The 20,601-nt window shown below is 41.2% G+C and overlaps 1 protein-coding gene across 10 annotated transcripts in view; it reads left to right on the top strand.

The window, feature by feature from the left end:
• SIPA1L2 (signal induced proliferation associated 1 like 2) overlaps positions 1-20,601 on the top strand; it is a 492,084-nt gene that overhangs the window by 263,852 nt on the left and 207,631 nt on the right. The gene's annotated exons all lie outside the window — the stretch shown is intronic.

Raw genomic sequence — 20,601 nt, 5'->3', positions numbered from 1 at the left:
TCAGTCATCAAGGCTTCTGTGAATTGAAATGAATGCCCTCTCTACCAGCTATGAGACACCAACAGTTTCAGACTTCCAAAGACACATCCAACCCTTTATAGCTGGTGTGTGGTTGACCACATATGCAGGTGCAAGAACCTTTGTATAAGGATGAAATGATTCTAAAGGGACATAACGCCATCCAGAAATTATATCCAAATCATCTCTGATTTGATTTAGAAGATCATTCTGACTGCTTTTCACCCACTCCAACTTCACCTAAGAACATAAGAACATAAGAAAATGCCATACTGGGTCAGACCAAGGGTCCCTCAAGCCCAGCATCCTGTTTCCAACAGTGGCCAATCCAGGCCATAAGAACCTGGCAAGTACCCAAAAACTAAGTCCACTCCATGTTATCATTGCTAATGGCAGTGGCTATTCTCTAAGTGAACTTAATAGCAGGTAATGGACTTCTCCTCCAAGAACTTATCCAATCCTTTTTTAAACACAGCTATACTAACTGCACTAACCACATTCTCTGGCAACAAATTCCAGAGTTTAATTGTGCGTTGAGTAAAAAAGAACTTTCTCCGATTAGTTTTAAATGTGCCCCATGCTAACTTCATGGAGTGCCCCCTAGTCTTTCTACTATCCGAAAGAGTAAATAACCGATTCACATCTACCCGTTCTAGACCTCTCATGATTTTAAACACCTCTATCATATCCCCCCTCAGTCGTCTTTTCTCCAAGCTGAAAAGTCCTAACCTCTTTAGTCTTTCCTCATAGGGGAGTTGTTCCATTCCCCTTATCATTTTGGTAGCCCTTCTCTGTACCTTCTCCATCGCAATTATATCTTTTTTGAGATGCGATGACCAGAATTGTACACAGTATTCAAGGTGCGGTCTCACCATGGAGCGATACAGAGGCATTATGACATTTTCCGTTTTATTCACCATTCCTTTTCTAATAATTCCCAACATTCTGTTTGCTTTTTTGACTGCCGCAGCACACTGTACCGACGATTTCAATGTGTTATCCACTATGACACCTAGATCTCTTTCTTGGGTTGTAGCACCTAATATGGAACCCAACATTGTGTAATTATAGCATGGGTTATTTTTCCCTATGTGCATCACCTTGCACTTATCCACATTAAATTTCATCTGCCATTTGGATGCCCAATTTTCCAGTCTCACAAGGTCTTCCTGCAATTTATCACAATCTGCTTGTGATTTAACTACTCTGAACAATTTTGTGTCATCTGCAAATTTGATTATCTCACACGTCGTATTTCTTTCCAGATCATTTATAAATATATTGAACAGTAAGGGTCCCAATACAGATCCCTGAGGCACTCCACTGTCCACTCCCTTCCACTGAGAAAATTGCCCATTTAATCCTACTCTCTGTTTCCTGTCTTTTAGCCAGTTTGCAATCCATGAAAGGACATCGCCACCTATCCCTTGACTTTTTACTTTTCCTAGAAGCCTCTCATGAGGAACTTTGTCAAACACCTTCTGAAAATCCAAGTATACTATATCTACCGGTTCACCTCCTGTTCCTTTTGGGATAGGAAGAAAGGGCTGGGGGCAAGCAACAGAAGGAGAGGGGCTGGATTAAGGAGCAGAGTACTGCTGCTTTTACCTGCTCTAACCTCAGCCTCACCGCCATCCAGGGAGGCCTGGGAGTGGTAGGCAGGCAGGCTGGCGATAGCTGGCAGAGGCCGCAAGTCTACCCAACGGAGACAATGCTGTAAAGAAAGAGGTGAGCAAGAGCGGTTGCAGCCGTTTGCAACCGGGCGTAGCAGTAACCATGTTAATATCTTTTTGGATAATTCCACAACAATCATAATATAGTAGTGTAGTCTATAGTGTATCAAAGACTGGACAACTATCCTTAGTTCTCTTGGGAAAAAAAATGATCGTAACTGGAAGATAATCTGCAGATGAAAATAAGCAGTTTTCAAGATTATGGCTGCTTGAACCTCCATTAAAAGATCAGATTCTATCAGGATTCCCAGGTTTCACACAACCATTCTAAATGATAGTGTCAGTCCATTCAATTGTATAGTAAAATTAGGATCAATATTAGACTGGCTACCCACAAAAAAATTCAGTCATTTTAGGATTAAGTCTAAGAATATTAGCCAGACACCAAATAAAATTTCTGACAGACAATGATTAATCAAAGCTTTTTCTTTTAAACCCCATGACTTAGTAGAGAAAGCACTCAGTATGTCATCAGCAAAAAAGATAACTTACTCACTGCTATTTAGCAAGGGAACCATAAAGATGTTGAACAATAAAAGGGTCAGGATTGATCCCTGGGGGAATTCCACATGGTAATACCCAGGGATCTGAGGAATAATTCCCAAAGAATGTTTTTGGGTCTGTTAAATGCAAGGAAACCAATATAAAACCTTCCAACTTCCTTTTCACTGATCTTATCTATTCTTTTGTTATTGTTTAGAAAGGGTTTTCTCTGTCAGTCACCAATGTAGAGTACACTTTTTCGATGTACTCTTTCCATCTTTCAATAATTTCTTCCCCTGTAATAAATTTATCTTCTGTATCTTTCACTTCTAATTTCACACCATACTTATGTTTCTGAAGTTTTTGTCCATTTCTTGAAATTCTTCACATTATTGTTGAAAATATCTTTTCTCTGCACAATCTCTTTGACTTTCTCTTTCCTTACATTTAGCTTTCTTGTTTTCATTGCTCATCTGTTTAAGATTCTTTCTTATTGCCATTTTATGTAGCATTACAGCAGTTATCCATGCTTGTTTCATTTCCTGTTTACTTTTTCCACAAATAGATTCTTCCTCTCTGAAGTGTTATTTATTATCTACAGCCAAATTCTATCTGGGTGATCCTCAAGATAGTTTGGTTTGAATCTATTTTTAAATTTGTTCAGGAACTCTGCTTTTGAGTTGATGTTCTTGAGACAAACTGGAATCTGGAATCTCTTGCCTTTTATTTTCTACTTTTTTCTTCAACTTGGAGCTTGTTTTGATTTCAACAGAGCAGTGTCTTGATCAACAGTCTGTACTTGGTGTGTGTGTTTTTTTTCTTTTATTGTGCTATTTCTGCATCTGTTGTTAATGGTTAAATAATTTTTCGTCCATTGACAAGCAAGGCTGAATTAGCCATGACACATGAAGGACGTTATCAGATTATGCCAGATGGATCCTTCTTTCTCTAAGCTCATAGAGCTTTTGCTCTACAGAGCATGTACAAGAATTCCTGTGCAGGCATTGCCCCATGAACCACTCAGTATTTTTCGCCCGCACATCAGCACAGATGTGTACAATATCTCTCTGTTTTTGAATCATTGTTACCTTTTAGTATATTTATCCTTTTAAACTTTTTCAATTACTATGTTGCCTCACTGCCTAAGTAGCCCCCAAACAGCACTTTTCAGTGATGTGAGCAATTACATATGCCATAGCGACTTTCACGCATCTTTTTGGGGGGAGGAGCATTCTCATTCAAACCAACAAGCAAGTAGCTATGTTCTATGATAAAAACAAAACAGGTACAGGGTCATGGACTCGGCCAACGGGTGATCAAGAGATGGGAGTGGGTGTGCAAATATCAAGCAGTTGCACAAGCAGCCTACCTTCGGGGATCACCGGCTCTTTAGTGGACCACATCAGCAGGATATTTCATCTGCACGAATGGTCCCTACAGTAGTCAATATCCAACAGACTATTCAAACTTTGGAGTCATGCCTCAATCAACCTCTTTGCCTTAGAGGGAAACAGAAAAGTGGAAAGATTTTGTTCCATTCTTCCTAGCAAACTCAGATTCACTCAGGATGCTGTTCTACTCAGCTGGAATGCAGATCTCAAATATGCGCTTAGCACATTTTAACTCGGGTGGGGAAAGGAGTCTCTTTGACTCATGATTTATGAACATACACACACAAAGAAAAGTGCTTTAATGTGCACAAGTCTTTAATGCACAGAGAACATGCTTTGTGGGGACACAGCATGTTTTCTGCACATAAAATCCCAACTGCAGTCCCCAGCATCAGAACTCCAGCTTCTGCCCTTAGCGTAACATTAATCCTGGAAACTTTACTTCACTAGGAGTCAAGTTTCCAGGGCTAAGAAAACATGTTAAGCCAGTACACCTCTCTGCATTGGGGGGAGGGGGGTAATAGGTAAAAGTCACATCTTCTAGTGTATACAAGGAAAATTCAGTCAAAGAGGAATGGTTCATACCCATTGTCTGTGTGTTGTCATAACCCCTCACCAGTTTGCTTTACATTTATGTGACCTATTTCAAGATCCATCTCTGTTATCTTTATGTGCCATTGTGATGTCTTCGCACAAATATACATACATCTGTGTAATTCCACATTATTAGATAATTAAATTGCATGGTGAGTTACACAGTTTACTCTGTATGTACATATATCCATGTAGGTTCTTATTATTTATTTGTTTTGTGTATATATCTTATATATGTGTGTTTTAATTTGATTTCAGTAGCCCCTGAGGCAGCTCCGTTTGCAGGCAAAACTCGGCCAGAGTCGGGCAGATTTTTTTTTTAAGAATAAAGGTCTTTTTTGTATTCCGATCTCTTTTTTTCTTCTTTGGTCGCTACACAGCCATCTTGGATTGGCTTCCGATTTGTTTTTTGGTATTTATCATCTAAAGAGAACATAAATTTCAGTTGATGAGACGCGGCTGAAATAACATCCTCCACCCCCAAGGTCTCAGCCACAGTCCACATCATTGGTTTCTACTGTGATTGGCCCTCTCTTTCTACAGCTGATATCTTCACAGGAGACCTACCACTGCTTAACATTTCTATAGCGCTACTTAGATGTATGCAATGCTGTAAAAATTCATAAAATGAAGATGAACCCCTCTCTATTCTGTAATAATTGTTAACCGTGAAACCAGTAGACATGCAGTCCCAGTTAATTGGAAGAGCTTTTCTCCAGCAGCATCTTTAAAGCAGATTTCTTTGTGCGAGCAGGGCTGGATAGGCTTGCTTTTTTCCTTTGATTTAATCATTTTATGTGTGTCTTGACGTTTTTATTAATTTGGGGATTTTGGTTGTCTTATGGTCTGTATTAACCCATGCTATAGTTACACAATGTTAGGTTCCATATTAGGTGCTACCACCCAAGAAAGAAATCTAGGCATCATAGTGGATAACACATTAAAATCGTCGGTTCAGTGTGCTGCGGCAGTCAAAAAAGCAAACAGAACGTTGGGAATTATTAGAATAAAACAGAAAATGTCATAATGCCTCTGTATCGCTCCATGGTGAGACCGCACCTTGAATACTGTGTACAATTCTGGTCACCGCATCTCAAAAAAGATATAATTGATATGGAGAAGGTACAGAGAAGGGCGACCAAAATGATAAGGGGAATGGAACAGCTCCCCTATGAGGAAAGACTAAAGAGGTTAGGATTTTTCAGCTTGGAGAAGAGACGGCTGAGGGGGGATATGATAGAGGTGTTTAAAATCATGAGAGGTCTAGAATGGGTAGATGTGAATCAGATAATAGAAAGATTAGGGGGCACTCCATGAAGTTAGCATGTGGCACATTTAAAACTAATCAGAGAAAGTTCTTTTTCACTCAACGCACAATTAAACTCTGAAATTTGTTGCCAGTGGATGTGGTTAGTGCACTTAATGTAACTGTGTTTAAAAAAGGATTGGATAAGTTCTTGGAGAAGTCCATTATCTGCTATTAATTAAGTTGAGTTAGAAAATAGCCACTGCTATTACTAGCAACGGTAACATTGAATAGACTTAGTTTTTGGGTACTTGCCAGGTTGTTATGGCCTGGATTGGCCACTGTTGGAAACAGGATGCTGGGCTTGATGGACCCTTGGTCTGACCCAGTATGGCATGTTCTTATGTTCTTATGATTTTATTGTTTTACACTTTAAGGCTTATGATAGGCGGGCTGTCAAATGTAAAGAACATAGTACACCTCTTTTATCAGTTTTTTACCTGGGTTGGTCTAAGGATCCAATTTTCCACAGCCTTGGGGATCTTGCAACATTTTGACCTTTCACGTTGGGTCTAGAGACTTCCTTCAGCTAGGAGTTGGCCTGTTATTGGGTCAATAGCTAGCATTGTGGGAAGGATCAGTTGCTTTTGCACAAAAGATGGGAAGAACAGCAGATATTGAGATTGATTACTACTCTTGGGCTGTAACGATAGCTGGGATAGCTTTGTTTGTAAGTATATTTTGAGTTAAAATAGATAACCCTGTGTGAAAATTCGGTGACGCATTGCTCTCCTGGTCAAAGCAATTTAAACCTGACTTACTTATATTGAGATCTTTTTCAATTGTGGGCCAGTGCTTTGGAATAAATACCCTTCTTCCTCTTGAGATGTGGTTGGAGTCAGATCATCTAATGTTTTGGAAAGAGGTTAAAACTTTATTTTTTTGCATGGACCTTTGACACATTATCATAGGGAGACTCATCTTCCTGGGTTTTCTCTGTATCACTCGTTATGCAGTATTACTGTATTTTTACTTTAGGTTGTTGATTTAATGTTTAATCACACTATTTGTTTTGTGTTTTATGCCAGATATATATTTCTCATTATTTTGTAAACTCTCAAGAGCAGGTAGTAAGGATTAACATGTTCTAGTTTCACAAAGTAAAATAAATAAATAGAAGACTGTCAGTCCTCTTCCAGATGTTGTATCTAATAGTGCCTTTGGGAATGCTCGCCTGGCCAGCAACTCAGTTTTTCTCTTGCAGGCTTAAAACATCTGACTCCTGATGTCCTGATTTTTACAGCACTAGCTCCTTGTATGCACATGTTTTAATTTTCAGCAGGAGATTTAAACTGTACAGGTGCGAGTGTTAGGTAAAAACAAAACCTTTGGGAAATGTAGCTTTCAAGTGTGTTAATAATTAGATGGCTCCGTGTGCTGAGATTTTATTTTTTTCAAAGCTCTCATCACAGAGCATCCTTAGATGATAAATCAAAACATTTGGGGATGAGTTAAAAAGAAAAAAAATTCTCTAGTAAACATGAAGCCATCTTGTTGCTGAACTCACATCAGTTCCTCATTAAAGCTGCATGGTTACCCAGTTAAAAAAAAAAAGGTTCAAATGGCAGTAAAGGAATCATTAAGGTTCCTATTTTTTTTTTTTAATTCTGAATTTTGTTTCATTCCTGTCGGAAAATTCATTTTTAAAGCTCCTTGGCAACTTTCCCTCACTGTCTTGAATGTAAATATATTGGGATGCTGCTGTGCGAATCCTTCTTGGACATTATACCAATACCTATAGATGGAAGCCAGGGCAGGGGCCCTAGGTGAAACTTTAGCAATGCGCCCCCTCCTGCCTCAACTCAGTCCCAGAGTCTCTGCTCTCTCCTCCACAGGCTTCCTCACCCCATCTCACCATCCAATCCTTGTTCTTCCCCTCCCTCCATTCCCCACTAAATCCCCCAATCCTTGCTTGTGTCCCCACCCCCCACAATCCAAATACCTGCTCTCCCATAGCCAGGCTTTTCTCCCACCTGGGGGCCACTATCTCTCTCCCTCCCATTCTGCTCTCCCTTTCAGTCTGCAAACTTCCATTCTCCCACTTAATCCCTCAGCCCCTCCCCACTCTCTCATCTCCAGGTATCTTTCTCCCTCCTTGCCATCTCCCCAGATCCTGCTATCAGAGGCCCTGTTCTTCCCTTAGGGCTTCTCTTTCTCTCTTTCCCCACCTCTGCTTTCTGACCCAGCCTTTCTTGTTCTCTGTCCTGCAACCCCCTAGTGTTTTTTTTATTTTTCCCAGGCAGAAAATGACCATTGGCTGGCTTACCTGCAGCACGGTTTGTTTGCAACTGTCTTCCTCAGCTCCCAATCTCCAGGGCTCGGGTTTGCAGTCCTGCTGCCTCTAAAGGCTCCGTGCACTTCTTCTGGTCTGTACTTGACTTTCCTCACACTGGGTCTGCTGAGCCGGGCTAGGTCTCCTCCTCCTTTCCTTGCACCCTGTTCCCCCTCCCTTCCTCCTCCTCTCGCTGGGTCTTCTCAGCTGGGGTGGGTCTCCTCCTCCTTCCCATGCACCCTGTTCCTACTCCTGCTCCCTTCCTGCTCCTCGCATTGGGTCTGCTCAGCCGGGGTGGTTGTCCTCCTCTTTCCCATACACCCCTGTTCCTGCTCCCTTCCTGCTCCTTGCACTGGGTCTGCTTAGCTGGAGTTTCCTCTTTCTCATACACCCCTGCTCCTGCTCCTTTCCTGCTCCTCGCGTTGGGTCTGCTCAGCCGGGGTGGGAGTCCTCCTCCTTCCCATGCACCCCTGTTCCTGCTCTAGCTCCCTTCCTCCTCCATGAGCTTCTCTGTTGCATGCACACTGGAGGATTTCCTGCTTTCCATTCCAGCCTCAGGCTCCCAATAATGACTATGCTGAGGCCTGAGAGTGAGCGAGGAAAGAGAAGTGTTTGAGCTGCGATTGGCCGGGTCACTACCCCTAAATATTTACATGGTTGCCGCAGCCACTCCTCCTCATCTTGGGCATAGCCCAATTAATGCCGGCTGGGTCGTGCTGCCACCTGCAAGATTGTGCCACTCTAGACGGCTGCCTAGTCCACCTGGTGCTTCCACCGGATCTGGCAGGTCCCCTGGTTTCCTGCAACAACTCTGGGTAGATTCTGTGACAAGGAATGTTTTAGAGACTGTATGGCACATGCTTTTATTGAAACGCTATCATTTTAAAGTGTTGCCATAAAAGAAAATAAACCAATGTGATATTTCCTTGAATGTCGGTATAGAAAAGTTTTAAATAAATAAATACATAAAAATATTTCTCATAAGAGCTTGTCATACTGAGTCAGACTGAGGGTCAATCAAGCACAGTATCCAACAGTGGCCAATCCAGGTCACAAGTACCTGGCAGAATCCCAAACAATAAATAGATCTCATCCTGCTATCGCGCAGTGATAAGTAGTGGCTATTTCTTAAGTCTACTTAGTTAATAGTTGAATTCTTGTTCAGGACCTCATCTAAACCTTTTTCAAACCCAGCTATGCTGACTACCTTAACCACATCCTGTGGCAATGAATTTCAGAGCTTAATGGTGCGTTGAGTGTGAAAGAGTAAATAACCAATTCCACTAATTTTATAGACGCTCATCATATCCTCCCTCAGCCATCTCTTCTCCAAGCTGAACAGCCCCAACTTCTTTAACCTTTGCTTGTAGGGGAACCGTTCCACCCCGTTAATTATTTTTGTTTCCTTTCTCTGAACCTTTTCCAATGCAACTATATCTTTTTTGAGATGCAGCAACCAGAACTGCACACAGTATTCTTGGTGCAGCCTCGCCATGGAAGTGATACAGAGGAATTATGACCTTAGCTGTTTTATTCTCCATTCATTTCCTAATAATTCCTTTGCTTTTTTGACTCCACCACACATGAAGCAAGGATTTCAAAGTATTGTCCTCTGTGATGCCCAAGTCTTTTTCCTGGGCGGTAACTCCCAACCTGGAACCTAAATTTATGTAATTATAGTGTGGTTTACTTTTTCCCATGTGCTTCACTTTGCATTTGTCTGCATTAAATTTCATCTGCCATTTAAATGCCCAGTCTTCCAGTCTCACAAAATTGTCTGCAAATCTGACCAGTTTACTCATCTTTCCTCTTTCCAGATCATTTATAAATATATTAAAAAGCACTGGTCCCAGTACAGATCCCTGAGGCACTCCACTGTTTACCCTTCTCTACTGAGAATACTGACCATTTAGTCCTACTCTTTGCTTCCTATCTTTTAGCCAGTTTGCAATCCACAATAGGATATTGCCTCCTATCCCATGACTTTTTAATTTTCTCAGAAGTCTCTCATGAGGCACTTTGTCAAATGCCTTCTGAAAATCCAAATGCACTCTTGTTATTTTAGACTTTTTTATATTCCGCATTTTTGCACTTCAAAGCAGATTACATTCAGGTACTGTAGGTATTTCCCTATCCCCAGAAGCCTAGATTCATCAAAATGAGAGCGAAGTCATTTATATCACTATAGGAGGGCAAGCTAGTAACTCGAGGTGAGGTTTTGGTGATGGTCTAGGGTTTTGGGGCCCGATTTACATGCACAGTGAGACGTACGAATAGCACAGAACACATCAGTGAAGATTTGACATGATTTTGAGTTAGGAAAGTCACACACAGACGAGATTTCTACAATGTTCCCTTGCCCTAGCTTGATGGTACACTGGTAAAGAGTCCATCAAGCTAGGGTGAGAGAACATTGTAGAAATCTCGTCTTTGTGTGACTTTCCTCACTCAAAACTATGTCAAATCTTCACTGATGTGTACTGTGCTGTTCGTACGTCTCACTGTGCATGTAAAATAGGCCCCAAAACCCTAGACCACCACCAAAATCTCACCTCGAGTTATTAGCTTGCCCTCCTGGGTGATATAAATAGATGACAATTATGTGTGCCACCCCAGAGGCTCTTTCTCTCTCTACTCCACTCCCTCTCCACTCCACTCCCTTTCCACTCTCCCTGCCCAAAAATGCCTGAAAGCAGAATTTGCAATAAATATCATAAATTCCGTTTCGGACATATAACACAGCTTAACGCCAGGAAAAAAGGTGTAGTTATTTCCGACATTAAAACTGTGTGATAATGTGCGTTATGCTATTGCACACTGCATTAATGCCCCTAATTTTCATAGATCCCACCCCAACTCCTCCCCTTTGAGTAAACTTTCAAAATTTGCATTCACATTGCAATAAATAACACATGCCATAATGCCCACAATAACAGCCTAGCACATAGGCAATGGAGGGTAAAGGTGCCATAGTGGGACTTTGAACCCTTTTCTCCCTGGTTCATAATCCTCTGCTCTAACCACTAGCCTACTCCTCCATTTTGTTGTCTCATTATCCACATCTTTATTAACCCTTCCAAACAATGTAGCAGATTGGTGAAGCAAAATTTCCCTTGTGTAAATCCATGCTGGACGTATCCCATTAAACTATGTCTTTGTATATGTTCTGTGATTTTGTTCTTTAGAATTGTTTCCACAATTTTTCCTAGAAGTGAAGTCAGACTCACCAGTCTATAATTTCTCAGATCATCCCAGAGCCCTTTTTAAATTTCAAGGTTACATTGGCCATGCCTCAGTCTTCAGGCACAACCAGACATTCCCAACAATAGGTTACAAACAGTTCTGCAATTTCATTTTTGAGTTCTTTTAGAACTCTGGGGTGTATATCATCTGATGTGGGTGATTTACTACTCTGTATTTTGTCAATCTACCTTATATCTTCTAGCTTCACAGTGATTTATATCAGTTCTTCTGAATCATCACCATTGTAAACTGTTTCTGGCACAGAGGTCTTCCCAACATCCTCGTCAATAAACCCCGAAGCAAAGAATTCATTCATTCTTTCTGAGATGGCCTTATCTTCTCTAAGTGCCCCTTGAACCCCTTGATCTTCTACAGCCCAACTGACTCCGTCACAGGATTCCTGCTTCAGATATATTTTTTAAAGTTTTTATTAGGGGTTTTTGCCTCTACGGCCAGCTTCTTTTCAAATTCTTTTAGCCCACCTTATCAATGTTTTACATCTGACTTGCCAGTGCTTATGCTTTTTTCCTATTTTCCTCAGATGGATCCTTTTTCCAATCTTTGAAAGAAGTTCTTTTGGCTTAAATAACCTCTTTTACCTCACCTTTTAACCATGCCGGCAATTGTTTGGCCTTCCTTCTACTTTGTAAAGCGAAGAATACATTTGAACTGGGCTTCTAAGATATTGTTTTTAAAGCATGACCACACCTTATGTAAATTGTTAACCTTTGTAGCTACACTTTTCAGTTTTTTCTTATCAGTCTCCTTTTTCACAGTTTAATGCTAGAGCTGTAGATTTACTTAATGTTTTCCCAATCATTAAGTCAAATTCGATCGCACTAAGATCACGGTTGATGAGCAGCCCCACCACCGTTACCTCCCACACCAAATCCTGTGTTCCACTAAGAATTAGGTCTAAAAGGTTTCCCCCTCTCATTGGTTCTTGGACCAACTGCTCCATGTAGTAGTCATTTTTCATCTAGTCAATATTGGAGTAATTGAAATCTCCCATTATTACTGTGCTGCCAAATTTATTAGCTTCCCCAATCTCTGTTAGCATTTCATTGCCTGTCTGTTTATTTTGGCCATGTGGACGTTAGTATACCCCCTCTGCTACACTGTTCCCCATCACACATGGAATTACCACCCATAAATATTCTACTGTGCACTTAGTCTCTTGCAGGATCTTTATCTTATTGAACTCTATGCCATCCCTAACATAAAGCATCCCCCCCCCCCCGCCCCACCAAACCATATTGATTGATCCTATCATTGAGATATAATTTGTATTCTGGTTATAGCAGTGCCCCATTGATTATTATCTTCCTTCCAACAGGTCTATAAGATGTCACTTATGTCTACCTCCAAGTGCTAGACGTTCTAACTCTCCCATCTTACTTTTTCTAATTCTGGCATTAGTATACAGACATTTCAAAATATGTTTTTTGTTAGTATTAACAATCTGCTTATTACTTGGCTGGATATTTTGGAGGTTTTTTGGGGGTTTTTTTTTAACTCAGGTGGCTCATTACTTAAAGGCACAAGGGCTAATATTGCTTTTATTGGAACCTTTCTATTGGGATGCCCTAACTCCTCTATTATTTTAGTATCCTTTGAAGATACTTCCCTCCAAACCATGTACTGCTGAACAACGTCTGCTTTCCAACCTGATGTGTGCTTGTAAATCAGTTTTTCCCTTTTCCAATTTAGTTTTCTTTTTGTCTATTATTTTCATTTCTTTCTCACATTCTCCTCTCTTCTCTTACCCTGTTCTTTTCCTCTCAACTACTTCTGTCCTCCCAGTCTCTTCTTTTTAGTCTCCTCTAATTTGTCACCCCCCACCCCTTTGCCCATTCCTTCCTGGCATCTCTTGCCCTTCCCCTTCAGTCTTTCATCCCTTGCACCTCTTGCTACTCCTTACCTCTCCTTCCCATTCATCATCCCATCCCTCACACATTCCCCTTCCTCCTTAGCTGCTGCCATTACAGGCTTAGTTTACTGTGTTGGAGGAATAATGTGGCAGCTTGGGCCTAGGCGGAGAGCACTGCAGTAGCCCAGGGTTGCTAGGTGGGAGGTAGCCAACACTAATGCCAGTGGAAGGATACAGCAGCAGAGTTGCACATGATTGCACAAAGAACAGTATATTCAGCTGCGGGAGGAGGAATCACTGGCGTAACTAGGGGCTGACCAGTGTTTCCCAGCCCTGTCCCGGAGGCATACCAAGCCAGTCTGGTTTTCAGGATTGCCACAATAGATGTGTATACCCATTGAGGCAGACCGGAACATTTTAAAAGCACATGAACTATTGAAAAGTGACCTCAGGGAAAGAAACATAAAAAATAAAAAAAGCAGGGGATATCACTATTAGAAAAGATGCACACATTTTGTTCTGAACTAGAAATGTAAGATTATGTAAATACTAAATTACTTGAAAAGAAACCAAACCTATGAATAAAACCAAAAGAGGAAGAAATAGAACCAGAAATTGGAAAAATTAATATTGTGAGGAATCTAATAAGCATTACTACTGTAAAGGCTGAAAAGGCTTTATTTGTTATGTAAATTGCAATTATTTGGTAGCTAGAAAGAACTAGAGATGGCATCAAAAAGCCCTTCTCTAAATAGCATAAGAAATATATAGTCTGAGAGGTGATCTCCATTATCAGTGGTGTAGCCTTTTGAACTACATATCCCATGATGCAAATGACAGTGGTGGAGAGCTATGACTTACAGTGACCCATGCCAGTGGGGGGTTTTTTTTTCTGAGGATTTTGTTACCAGAGGACATAGTCCAAGTATCTAGCATAGATGGGATAAAAAAGGAATTTGGACGAGTTCCTTGAGGAAAACAATTAGCCAGGTATGCTTGGGAAAGCTACTGCTTATCCCGGTGTGGAACAATAAATGAATCTACTCCTTGGGATCTGCTGGATACTTGTTTACCCGTATTGGCTACTGTCTGAGACAGGATTCTGGTCTGTCTCAACATGGCATATCTTATGCAGAGCTCCTGGTTTCCTGCAGCAGATTTTTAATGATTCTCTGGCAAAAATGTTACAAATGTGCATAACTTTGCATAAAGATCATACCTTTGATTACACTTAAAAAGCCCAGAACATTCTTGGTGAATATGCATGAGAGAGAGCTGCAAAAATTGGAGGCAGTGCATGCAGATCTAGCTCATCAGTATTCATTAGGCTTATCCTGAAAACATGACTGGTGTATGGCCCTTAAGGTTCCCCACACTTGCTTTAGTGAATACTGTATACATCGGATTTACTGAAAACGGCAATGCACAGATATTATCAGCAGCAGTAGCACATTCTTCATCCTTTTCACGCGAAGTGTATGAGCATTACTGGCTGTGGAAACCTAACCACAAAAGAGGCATCAACGTATCTGTGCTAAATCCCCTCTCATTTCGCCCTCCCCCAAGCAGAAGCCTGTGCCCTGCCAGCTCTTCTCCCTTCCCTCTCCCTCAAGCAGAAGAGTGAGTCCTGCCAGCCCAAAGGTGTATCCCCTGGTCCAGAACAGAAGGGTTGCCGCTGCCTCCCCAGAATCCCCTCAAGAGGCTCTGAAGCCCCCAATATCCTCCCCAAACTCCTTTCCCTTCAGAAGTCCAGAACTGGCACGAGATCAAGAGAAATTTCCCACTTGATCGTGTGCTGCTTGCTCCGGTAATCAAAAGGGAACAGAATGACCTTGCCTGCAACTTTGCCCTGTGAGATCATCTAGTTCTGTTTTATCTACTGGGATGAGAGAAAGTAGAGATTTCTCCAGTCACCTTGCCTATCCTGGATCTTTTGATGAGGAAGGTGAGGGATGTGATGGAAGAATCTGGGAGAGGACATTAGAGCTTCAGTATCCCATTAGGGGATCTCAGGGGGGTGGGGGGGGGGGGGCAGAATGGCCTTCTATTCTGCACTAGGGTTGAGGGTACCTTTTAGGCCAGGAGGCCCATTTTTCTGTTAGGCCAGCCATCTTGGCAGGTGTGTCGGTCTGTTGAGGTGGGCAAAATTCTGCTTAACTGCATTTCTAGAGGTTCCATTACATTTTTGCATTACCAGTCAGGTTAATATAAACATTAATTCTCTGGGGTAGTAATTAGCAGATTTGCATGTGATTTGGCTCATTACCATTTTGTTTGTGGTGGACTCTTTTGGTATTAATGATAACAGGTGCCTGCATTAAAGGGATAAATCGTACTTTAACTCTAACACATATTAACTTGTTAATGCCCTTTAGTAAGCAGGCCCCCAATGAATGATTTTATTATGTAATGTAAATGTAAATTTGTTTGGGGGCATGCCTTTATGCATCAAAGGAAAGGTACATCAGTACATAAAACCAGAAAATGTATAAATCATAATTATACCTTATAGCATAACACTAATTCATAATATGGTAATTTTACCAGTGATAATATATGCTTTATAGATTATTATTATTTTTTTTTTTTAGTAGTATTAAAATTTCAAATGCATCCTCTGAATTGTTTTGACTTTGTTTCAGTGAAGCATACATTATCTTTTTTTTATTTAAACAAACTGTGACTTATTTTGTTATCTGTATTAAATGTCTCCCGTAGCTAAGTGCTCTGGGATGAGTAATTGCATAATACTTATAAAAGGGCTTGCAGAAAGGAAACCACAACTGGAGAATGTTAGTTGCTTTTCATGTGACAAAACTTTGACACAATTTTGCCTTTTTTAGTGCATTAGTTTATGTATAGCTTGAATATTATTTGAATTGGTGACATTATCCCAATACGCCCACAGGCTTTGTACAGTTAGCCGGGTTGATTGTACTAGCGCAGGATAGTAAGTCAGATTTACAATTGGCTGAAGTGTCTTTAACCTGACTGGAGACGATAGCAGCTGGTGGTCTGGGGATCTCTTGGTGCCTTGGAGGCTCTGTACTTTCCCTTCACCACTGATCAGATGTTACATTACACCACAGGTTCGGTTGCACTTCACAGCAGCTGCATTGGTGGATTGCCAGAGGTAGGAGTCAGTATGCGGCCGGCTCATTACAGTATCACGTTAAACTCCTTTGTCACGAGTCGATAATGCTGTCCAAGGCCATAGGCAGTGTACAACTCAGAGGGAGAAGAGGCGGTTTTCCCTTCTCCTGGTGGACTGCTGTCAGCTTGTCTTCCCCCATCGCGGTGTAGAGTTCATGTTGTGGATGACATTTTTTACCCCAATTTAATGTTTGATTTATTTATGACCGCCCTAAGATGGTGATACTGGAATCATTTGAATTACCAAGGGGTTTCTTATTATGAAAAGGATGCCTGTAAGCTAACTACTCTACTGCAGTGTTCACGTGATACTCTCAGACTAAGCCAAATGCATTAAACATTTTTCTAAGAAACACAAAGTGGAAAAATACCTTTAGTACATCTGATTCAGCCCATCGAGTCAGTTAGGAGATGAACTGGAAAGACTTCAGTGATATTTTATTTATTTTTTAATAAAGTCTGTCTTTTTCTCTCAAGACTCTTAGTGCTAAACCAGGAATGCAAAGCTGCTAAGTTGACTGTGGTAAATTCTATGGCATTTCACCCAAGTTGCCTTAAACCTGCTGCTACAATCCAGAGCTTTGCTACTCTGCTCAGCGTTAAACCTGTTAACGCTTAGTCACGATTGCTGTTCTTCGTAGAGTTAGGCTTTGAGGTGCACCTTAAACGTTTCAAATTGTATTGCGATATTGCTGCTGCATACACCCTTGTAATGTCAATCTGCAACTGTCCTATATGTAAGCTAAATTTCTAATATGCTGTAACCTGCTTTGAGTGAATTTCCATATTCAAGAAGACGGGAAATAAATCTAAGGAATGCACAAAAATATTAATAGCTTATGCCTTACTCACGGGGGGTGGGGTGGGGGTTGGGGGTAACTTTCAGACCAGCATGGGGGCGCGCATTGGCGAGTGTGCGCTGATGCGCATCCAGGGACACGGCAATTCTTGTGAGCATGTTATAAAATAGCCTGGACGGGCATACATGTGTGCCTGATTTTAAATAGGCACGTGTCTGGGCGCATAAATCCCACTTCTGCCGTGTAAGTCGGGAGATTTTAAAAGGGGCACGTGCCCAGGTCATTGCCAGTTTCACCAGTTCATCCACCAGTTTGCCCAGTTAAGAGCTAGATCCTCCAAACCCCCCTGGTTGAATAGCTTACACTCCCTCCAGTTACTCCAGATCCTTAAAACCCCTTAGGTTTTATGGCTAGTTTTTAATTTTTTTTTAAAACGTATTTATTTACAGTCATTTCTTACCCGCCCAATCACCAGACATCTGTTCTGGGCGGTTCACAGTATAAATATACAGGTTGTAAAATCAAAGATACACAGCATAAAAACAATTACAACCGCCAACACTCACCCAAAAGCCTCGAGGAACAAATGTGCCTTCACCTGCTTATGAAAGGTTCTGTAGTCCTGTAATTGACAAAGTTCCACAAAGAAGGGGCAACCCGGAAAACAAAACTCTATTTCCTATTCTCCTGCAGTTTAGCGTTGGTGCTTCCAGGAACTGATAACAGAGAAGCCCCCCTCTGCGTGCAACATCCAGATTGGTAAATACCATGACGCTTGCACCTTTTAAATAGTCCAGCCCCTCCTCATGAATTGCATGGTACACCAAGGATAACATTTTAAATGTAATTCTTTGACTGAAAGGGAGCCAATGCAGGGACCTTAGCACCAGGATAATGTGGTTCCTCAAAGGGGGATCCCTGTCATCAACCAGCGGCCACATTCAACATCAATTGCAGTGCCCTCACCTAACATTTAGGTAAACCTATATAGAGGGCTTTGCAGTAGTTCAGGGTGGAAAAGACAAACGCCTGAATCACCACCCTGAAATCTTCCTTATCTAATGATACATTTCAAGTGTCGCAACTTATGAAGCATGAAGAATCCGGTTTGTAAAACAGCACGCAGCTGTTCCCTAAAAGAAAAGTCCGAATCCACTACTACCCCAAGATTCTTAACCAAGGATAGGATTGGAATTGTCACATCATCAAAATATAAATGCACTGGAACGCTCTTATACCTTGTCCCTAGCAGAAGTGAACTTATGCGGCACTGGACCAGGGCGCACGCCCAGGTACATTAGTATGTACATGCCCATCTCTCGGCCACAACCATTCCCCGCTCTGAAACACTCATGCCCTGCTTAAACCAGGCCCGCACCACGCCCTTTTTAAAATCGGAGAGAGATGTGCACACATGGGAGACACACATCTAGGTGGCTTTTAAAATATGGTGGGCGTGTGCCAGCCCGACCTGGCCCCACAACTCCCAATTTTGGTGCGCGCCAGGCTTTTAAAATTCACCTTTAATTCTTCCTTTTGCTGAGCACTTGTAAGTTAGGTTATATCTTATTTCCAAGCCCCCAGCTGGCATCTCTTGTAACATCTGCTTTGCAAGCATGGAGCTTGGAAATAGTGCAGTCCCTTTTGCCCCATTACTCATGCTAGTTTCCTCTAGCCAGACCAGCCCCTACCCCTTAACATAGATTATTAATTCCAAATCTGTCAAAAGGGACCCCAAGCCAGTCAACATTTCAGGATATTCACAATGAATATGCATGAGATAGGTTTGCATGCACTGCCTTCATTGCAAGTAAATCTATCTCATGCAGAGGAACTTTCATTTTCAATTTTTTAAAATTTTTCTCTGGAAATTTCTTGGTGTTTATTATAAATGAACAAAAATAGGAGAAAATCAGTGGGATTTACATGCAAATCTATCTCATGCATATTCATTCTGGATATCCTGAAAACCTGACTGGCTAGATGTGCCCTGAGGGCTGGGCTGAGAAACGCTGGGTTAGCAAATGCAAATCCACAAAGCTAAGCAATGCCTTCCTCATTAACTATGTTCAAAGTAATTGATCCACCTCTAGGGAATTGGCCTCTATAATGTGTGACATAGTTTATATCTCTTCACAAGTGCGCAGTCTATTGACTCTAAGGCCCCAGTGAGGGACCTTGGTTGCAAAATAGTCTTTGCCTTTCCTGTACCTGTTTAGCAGGGATCATGTTTGTCATTTTTGTTCAAAGCCATCAAGCTGATGAGTGAGATTTAACCCAAGGAACTTGTTTGTGATTTCCCATGATTCCCATTCCTTGATCCAAAGGATATCCATAGAAAGCTGCGTCTTAGATGTGATAAACAAGTCAATTGTAGAGAAGCAGATAGGATGCGTCATGATTTGTTTGTCGGCTGCAGGTCATCATCAGCCATTGGATGTTGTGAGGGTGTGATGTTTGCAAGAATAGAAAGACAAGGGAGTGGAGTTGATAGGAGGATTCCTGCTGTGATGCACCTGCTTGCACTCAACTGGGTTTCAGCAGGATATGTATGTGACAATCTTTGCCAGATATTCATAATGATTTGTAATGAAACTAGACAATGATGTACTACAAAACTTCATATTTGGAATTTTGCTTAATAAATACATAAATAATCTTCTACCTGGATAGTACCCATGAGGTCTGGCTTATTTAGGTATCTGTTGAAAATATACAGCAGCAGCAGCTGTCTTGGTATTTGCAGTGAATGCAGGCTGTATTATTGACAAGATTGTTCATCCAGTGGCATTTGATTATTTATTTATTTATTTATTTATTTAAGTTTTTTTATATACCAACATTCAGGACGATAGTCCCATCATGCTGGTTCACAAGAAACAGGGGTGCAATAATAATAAAACTTTACAATTTGAACAATAGTGCAGAAAAGCAGTTACATATAACAAGGAAATCAATAACTTGGAGAAGGAAAATGAAGATCAGATAATTATATATATGTATCAATAGCAATTATTAATAATATTATTATTTATTATTTATTATTTATTTATTATTTATTATTATTATTTATTATTAATTAATAGCAATTATATTATATGTATCAATAGCAATATGTATCAATATCAATTATCTACGGTTGAACAACCAGTGTCTCTCTGCTTCCATCTGCAACGGGTTTTAAGCTATCACTAGAACACTAGGTTGTCGTGTGACTTCCCTCCTGCCAGCTGACGGTAGTGAGAGAGAATGAGGGAGGAGGGGAAAGAAGAAAGATGGCCTGGGGAAAGGGAGAGGAAGAAAGCAGTACGGGGAGGAATGGTGAAGAGATTGGAGGTGGGAAGTTGGGAAATGTAGGGAGGGGATGGGATGTTAGGTTAGACGGTGAAGCTACATGAGAGGAGATGCAGACGGATGAGAGGCTGGAGAGAGGAAAAGCAGCAGGAAGGATCAAATGGGATAGTGAGGGCAGAAAAGGATGATGAGAGTAGAGGGGTGGAGGCAGGCAAGAGGAAAGGCACCTTTAGAAGGGAAAAAGCAGGCCGTAGAGAAAGAAAAGGAAAGTGGAAAAGAGATAAAACTGAAATGGAGAAAGAGAGAAATATCCAGACACAAAAGCTGGAAATCTGCTGCAGAATTTCCGGAGAATGTATCCCGGAGCCTCGGCAGGGGTCTGGCAGCTGTAATTTAGGTACCGTTACCATCCATTGATGTTTTCCCTCACTTACTGTCTTTCCC

This window comes from Rhinatrema bivittatum, chromosome 3 (genome assembly GCF_901001135.1).
Source record: "Rhinatrema bivittatum chromosome 3, aRhiBiv1.1, whole genome shotgun sequence".
In the NCBI taxonomy this organism is placed as follows: Eukaryota; Metazoa; Chordata; class Amphibia; order Gymnophiona; family Rhinatrematidae; genus Rhinatrema; species Rhinatrema bivittatum.
The sequence above is the reverse complement of the archived record's forward strand: the minus strand, read 5'-3'. Positions and strand labels throughout refer to the sequence as shown.